The sequence below is a fragment of the Orycteropus afer genome, unplaced genomic scaffold (assembly GCF_000298275.1).
Source record: "Orycteropus afer afer isolate SDZICR_OR568_19922 unplaced genomic scaffold, OryAfe1.0 scaffold00176, whole genome shotgun sequence".
Classification (NCBI taxonomy): Eukaryota; Metazoa; Chordata; class Mammalia; order Tubulidentata; family Orycteropodidae; genus Orycteropus; species Orycteropus afer.
Window position 1 is genome coordinate 4,231,309 of NW_006921763.1, and position 7,580 is coordinate 4,238,888.

Sequence of the window (7,580 nt, forward strand, 5' to 3'; positions counted from 1 at the left end):
TCAGAGGTTCATCCAGTCTCAATGGCTCCAGAATGTCAGATTTCCATGAAAATTTGAAATGCTGTTCTGCCTTTCCTCCCTTTTGATCAGAATTCTTCTATGGAATCTTTGATCAAAACATCCAGTGTTGGTAAGTGGGCACTATCTAGTTCTGTTCTCATGGTAAATAAGGCAGTTCTTCAAAGAGGCAATTAGCCAAACATTTCATTTCTCCTTCCTTTTCCTGACTCCCCTTCCTCTGTTGCTCCAGGTAAGTAGAGACTGATTTGATTTTGAATGGCTACTTGGAAGCTTGTAAGACTTCAGGCACTATACAATGAACTAGGCAATGCAACAGAAGCACTGAACAGGACATGAGGCCAACTAACTGGGATATCCATGAAACCACTACCCTAATGCTCCCCCTCCCCCCTAATTTTTATTGTAGTTTTGGTGACAGTTTACAGAGTAGTTACTTACTTTTCCATTCAACAATTGATACACATTTTGTTTCGAATACTGGTTGCAATCCCCTCAATGTAACCGAACTCTTCCCACTTCCTCCCTGGGCTCCCCATTTCCTTTTGTCCTTCTTTTCTGTCCCTTCCCACCTTCTGAGCTTTGTTTTTGGGTAAATGCTATAATTTTGGTCTCATAGGGTTGATTTTCCTAAGGAGTACATTCCTTCCAGAGTCATTATTCACTTTATAGGCCAATCTACAGTTTGGCTGAAAGATGACCCGGGGGGTGGTTTCAGTTCCAGGCCTGAAGGATGTCTAAGGCCACAGTCTTAGGGGTTCCACTGGTGTCTATCAGACAGTAAGGCTGGCCATTTTTATTATTTTGAATCTTGTTCTACATTTTCTCCCCTTTCTCTGTCCAGGACCTTCTATTGTGATCTTGATTACAGTAGTCAGTAGTAGTAGCTGGGTACCATCTAGTTCTTTTGGTCTCAGGGTGATGGAGGCTGTGGTTCACATGGTCCATTAGTCCTTCGCACTAATTGTTTCCTTGAGTCTTTTATTTTCTTCACTCTTCTTTGCTCTTGATGAGGAGAGATCAATAGTTGCATCTTAGATGGCTGATCACAAGTTTTTAAAACCCCAGTTGCTACTCACCAAAGTAAGATATCTTTGTGGACTGTTACACCAATTGACCTAGATATCCACCGAGACTGTGGTCAATGCATTTTTTTAAAAAAATTATGATTTGGGTACAAATTTACCAAGCAGATTTATTTTACACTCAACAGTTCAAACACATTTTGTTGCACAGCACTGATTACAATCACCGCAATGGATTCTACTTCCTCCCTATGATTACCTTTTCCCTGTGTTCTTCTTGGGAGCTCTGATGGTGTAGTGCCCAAGGCATTTGAATGCTAACCAGAAAGCTGGAAGTTCAAACCCACCAGCCGCTCCTCAGAAGGAGGATTGGGCAATCTACTTCTGTAGTGATTCTACCTCAGAAACCCAAGGCGGTGTCGCTATGAGTCCTGTCTGTCTAGCTTTCCTCCTTCTGTTCTCTCATGGCTGAGTATTCTAAGAGGTGCATCTCCCTAAGCTCCGTGGTCTGCTCATAGGCCTTTCTGTTGTTTGGCTGAGAGCTAACCCATAAGAGTGAGTCCAATGCAGGCCGAAAGGGTAAACTGGGGCCATAGTCTTGGAAGTTTCACCAATCTCTATCTGACCAGTAATTCTGGTCATTTTTATGTTTTTGATTTGTTTTCCATATTTTTCCTCCCACTCTAACCATGATCTCTAGTTTTGATCACTTTCCAAGTGGTTGGCATTGGTAGCTGGGCACCATATAGTTCTTCTGGCCCCAAGGTCATATAGGCAGGGGTTTCATGGACTAATTTTTTCCGTATGTCTTTGATTATCTTCACTCTTCTTTGCTCCTTAGAAGGAGAGACCAATAGCTGCATCTTAGATGGCTGCTCATAAGCTTTTAAGACTTCTGTCACTACTCACCAAAGTAGGGTGTAGAACAATGTTTTTGTGTACTATGCTGTGCAAATTAAGCTTGATGCTCCCCAAGACTAGGGTCCCAAGCCCATGCCCAGTGACTCACTTCTTCAAGGTGCTTGGTTGTGGCTAAGAAGCTACCCCAACCTTGTCCCCTGTTAGTTCTGTAATATATATGGTTATTATTATAGAACACAAATATGAGTGTATCATCAGCCAAACTTATCTGTGGTCATGGATATATTTCCGTTCTCCTACTCACACCTGATCTCCTTGTCTGTCTGCCTATGTATCCACCTGTAGACCAGTGTTTGTTATTAGTGATAATGCAGTATTATGTATGTGATGGTGTCTGCCTCTGTTGTTTATACCTTTTGTGAACCTTTTTGTGTTCTCCTTTTCCTTATTGTTATTGTGCTGGCCACACACTTCTATTATAATGCCTTTCCTTTCACTCAAATCAACACATCTCTTAACTAAACCAAAAAAACCCACAAAAAACAAAAACAAAACTCATTGCCATTGAGTCAAATCCAACTCATACTGGTTTCTGAGGCTATAAATCTTTACAGAAGTAGATTGCCCATTTTCCCCACAGAGCGGCTGGTGGATTTGAACCACCAGCCTTCTGGTTAGCAGTCAAATGCCTCAGGCACTACACCACCAGAGCCTCTTGTCTCTCAACTGGTCAGCAGTTTTCCCTTCCCTCCCCTCCCATTCCTGATAAGCAACAAAGTAAATTTCCTTCCCTATGTAAACCTCTCCTTGAGTATTTATTATAAATGAGTGCATTTGGTTTTTATAACTCTTAAGATTTTTAGGATCTGAAGTTTCCTCTCCTCTCTTTTTCTTCCTTGCAATTTATTTGTAGAAGAAAATGGGTCATGTGCACTGCACTGTAGAATTTCTCACATTATGGATTTGGCTTGTAGCCTCTCCATAGTGCTGTCTAATCCTAACCCTTATTATTTCCTGTAAACTGATAGTTAGGTCTAGAGACTTGATCAGATCCTGGTTCAATTTTTTGGCAAGGATCCTTCATGGCTGGAACTATATACTACTTATTTACATCAGGAGGGACATACTGTCTGATTGTCTCTCTTCTTATGATGTTAAGTTTGATCTGTGGGGTTTGGGTGTTATCAGCTGGAATCACCTATAATAATGATGCTCATCAGCTTTTTATCCAATGATTTTAGGAGCCATTGGTTATCAGGTAATTCATTCAGTTAAGATATGTAATTCCATTTAGTTAAGGCTTGCAAAATGGTAATATTATAAATCTGTCATTCCCTGTCAATTTAGTAGACAGAATGTTTCCATAAAGTAATACTTTGCTCTGTAACTATTGGGTGAAAGGAGTCTTGATGGCACAGTGGTTAAATGCTCAGCTCTCACTGAATGATCAGCAGTTTGAACCCACCTGGTGCTCCACAGAGAAAAGACCTGGTGATCTATTCCTGTAAAGATTACAGCCTAGGAAACCCTATGGGACAGTTCTACCTTGTCCTATGGGATCACTATGAGTTAGAGTTGACTTAACAGCAAAAACACAACAATTTATTACTACTAGGTACACAAGGCGTGGTTGGTATAAGGTATGGGAAGACAGGATAAATGCTCGATTCTTTCCCTTTATCTGCCAGTTTTCAAAATAATGAGTTTGTTCCTTGATTTTCCTCAAATATTTATTATTATTTTCATTTTAACAGCATTTTGAACTAATGAGTGTAAATATATTGTATGTGTTTTGTCCCATTGAAGGAAGTATTCTTATTGATGCTCAAATTATCCAAGATTTGTCCTCTTCAATTTGTCTTCTCCATTTTTTTGATAGCTTCCTTGCCAATTAGGATGACAAGATGTTTCCAGTCATCCTTTACATTCTTTGTCAAAACCTGGAACCAACTAGTTCCCCAACGAGCCCTAATTCCTCTTAGTGGAAAATGGTATTTGGAGACTGAATTGTGGGTGCTAGACTGAATTTTGAAATGAATAAATTATGAGTATTTTGGAAAGAAAGCAACAGTCACAAGGCACCAGGATCCAGTTGAATTAAATTCGCCAAACATTTATTAAATAAGACATGGCTCATTCAAGATTAGGGAGAAGAAAATAGGCATAAACAAACATAATGTATAATGGGCTTTTGGGATATAAACCAGGCATGAAATAATTATGCCTAGAGTCAAGGAGAAAGCTTCATCAAGGAAGGGGCATCTGAGCTGAGCCCTGCAGGAGCAGTAGAAATAGTTGGACAGGCAAGGCGGAAGAGAAAAAAGAATCTGGGCAGAGAAAAGAACATGAGCAAAGCTTCAGAATCACCAAAGTGCTTGGAGTGTTTGAAGAAGAGTTAGATTTGCTTCATTTCCTCTGACAGGGCTAGTGGATCCTGACTGAGAGCAGCCAAATGCAGCAGACATAATGCATCTGGACTTCAGCAGGGCATTTGTCCAGGACTATCATGATATCGTTGTGGACAAGATGGAGAAATATGGACTAAACAATAGTACCATTAGATGAATTAACAACAGTTAGGTGAATGAATGAACCAAAAGGATGCTGATTAGCAGATTGATGTTAGCATGGAGGATGGTCTCTAGTGAAGTGATATAGGATCCTGTCCAGTTCAACATTTTTATCAATGATTAAAATAAACATATAGAACAACTACTTAGCAAATCTACAGATTACACGGAGCTAAGCATGCTAAGTAATTTTAGTGACAGAGTCAAGATTCAGAAAGATATTGGCAGGTTGGACCTGTTGAGAAAAAATCTCTAGGGATAAATGTAAATTCTCATAGCAGAATAAATAAGCAAACCAACAAGTGTACACATCCATACATACAGAGAGTACATGGGAAAGACATAGTTAATATATAGCATATGTTGAAAAGACTTTGGAGGTTAGATCTATGTTATGTCTTATGAATCTGCATGAATAATAGCAGAGTGTTCAGAATCTGAGGGCACTGGTCAACAGTGGGCTGCATGGATCTCCTCTCAGAAAATACTTTACAATTGACAATTAGGGTAGTTTGCAAAAGAGTGGCCTGATTGGTAGAGAAAATTTTCAAAAACTATAAGGAAGAGTCAGAAACCTGGAATCAATAAACTCATAGGACCTACAAAAGGCATAATAGTTACAAAGCTGCCATGTAAGAAGAGTAGGAGTCTTTTGCAGCATAGCTCTAAGGCAACATAAGGGTACAACGGGGTCCACTGGGTAAAAGTAGAAGGAAAAAGATTTATGCTCTACAGCAGGATGCTCTAATAGTCAGAGGTCTCCAGACATGGAGGAGGCTGCCTCATGGATGAAGCCTGTTATCATAAAGACAGAGACACCCAGAAGGGAGGGTGTTGAGGAGAGTTGAGCACCTAAAGCAAGAATTGTAAGAATCTATTTTCCCTCCCTGGCTTCCCTCTTGGCTGGTCCTATTCAGGTTGCTGGTACTCATGCTAGTCACATGGGAGCACAGAGCCAACCCTGAAATATTTTTCATTCACATAATGTCTTGTGGTTTGTTTTTTCCTTTTTATCTTTCTCCTACTTACCCCTTGCTAAGTTGTCACATTGCATTAAGAATCAGGAGAGGTGGAATCTACTTTCAGTTCTTCTAATATTAATTCTGGGACCTCAGGTGTGACAAATTGAAGATGGTTTTAATTCTTTGACCCTCTTCCCATTGAGAAATGGAGTCTAATTTTCTCCCCTTGAATTTCCTCCTTTGGTCTTGGTAATTTACTTGGCCAATAGAATATGGTGGAGTCTTTGTGGTTTCCAAAGTTAAGCCATAAAAAATCTTGCTATTTTACTCACTTTAGCAGCACATATACTAAAATTGGAATAGTACAGAAAAGATTAGCAGGGTCTCTATGTAGAAATAATATGAAAATTCATGAAGTGTTCCATATTTTTAATCACATAAAGAAGCAGGACAAGATGGCTCCAGCAAGTGACCAAAATAAAGAACAAGAAAACCTTCTGGAGGAAGAAATGGTAATGTAAGTACCTGATAAGGCATTCAAAAGACTAATATATAAGGTTCCACAAGGGATCAAGGAAGCAGAGAAAACAGTAGAAGAATCCAGAAAACAATACAAGAACAAAATGACAAAATAAATATACAATTAGAAACCACACAAAAACATCAACTAGAACTCCAAAAAATTAACAATAAAATTTCAGAGATACACAACTCAATAGGACATAGGAGTAGAATTGAATCAATGGAAGAGAGAATCAGTGAAATAGAAGACACATCCCTTGACACAAATTTGTTTAAAGAAAAAACAGAAAAAAAATAGCCTTTAGGGAGATCCAAATCAAAACTACAACGAGATACCATCACACCTTGACAATCATGGCACTAATCAAGGACACAGAAAATAACAAATATTGGCAAGGTTGTGGGGAAATTGGAACTCTTATACACTGCTGGTGGGAATGTAAAATGGAAACCACTATGGAAAACATTATGAGGCTTCCTTGTTGTTAGTTGTTGTTGAGTCAATTCTGACTCATAGTGACCATATGTACAACAGAACGAAACACTGCCTGGTCCTGTGCCATCCTCGCAATCTTTGCTATGCTTGAGCCCATTGTTGCAACCACTGTGTCAATTCATCTCATTGAGGATCTTCCCTTTTTTCTCTGACCCTCTGCTTTACCAAGCATGATATTCTTCTCCATGGACTGGTCCTTTCTGACCACATGACCAAGTAGGTGAGACAAAGCCTGGCCATTCTTGCTTCTATGGAGCATTCTGGCTGCACTTCATCCAGGACGCTTCCTTAAAAAGCTAGAAATAGAAATGCCATATTATTCAGCAATCTCACTCCTAGGTATATACTATAAAGAAATAAGAACTGTGACACAAATAGGCATATACACACCTATGTTCATTGAGCATTATTCACAATAGTAAAAAGATGGAAACAATGTAAGTGCCCATCAATGGATGAATGGAGAAACTGTGGTATATACACACAATGGAATACTATGCAATGATAAATGATGACAACAAATCCACAAAACATCTCACAACATGAATGAACTTGGAGGATATTATGCTGAGTGAAATAAGTCAATCAAAAAAGGACAATCTTCTATGAGACCATTATTATTTAAAAAAAAAAAAAAAGAAAGAAAAGAAAAGGTTTACATGTAGGGGGAAAAAAAAGAAAAGATGATTACCAGGGATGAGAGGGGGAGGGGGGGAAATTATGAACTAGATAGGAGACACATGTTAATAATGGTGAAGGGAAATGCAATACACAATATGGGAGAAGTCAGAACAACATGACAAAGTCAAAGTAAGACACTGAGAGGACTGTAAGAATAAAGGGCAAGTACAGAAATTACTCCACCACTTGTCTGTTATACTGTGGTGGTTTAAGTGTTGCTGTGATGCTGGAAGCTATACCACCAGTATTTCAAATACCAGTGGGGTCACTCATGGTTGGACAGGTTTCAGCAGAGCTTCCAGACTAAGACAGACTAGGAAGAAGGACATGGCCAGGTCCACTTTTTTTTTTTAAATTAGGATTTGGGTGAAGATTTACAGAGTAAATTCACTTTTCATACAGCAGTTCACATATACTTTGTCTCATGTCATTGACCAAAATTTAC

General features: G+C 39.1%; 1 non-coding gene across 1 annotated transcript; it reads left to right on the top strand.

The window, feature by feature from the left end:
• Positions 1–5,760: 5,760 nt before the first annotated feature.
• LOC122150585 lies at positions 5,761–5,867 on the top strand. The gene has a single exon (XR_006163748.1). It is a non-coding gene; the product is annotated as a U6 spliceosomal RNA (small nuclear RNA).
• Positions 5,868–7,580: the final 1,713 nt, after the last annotated feature.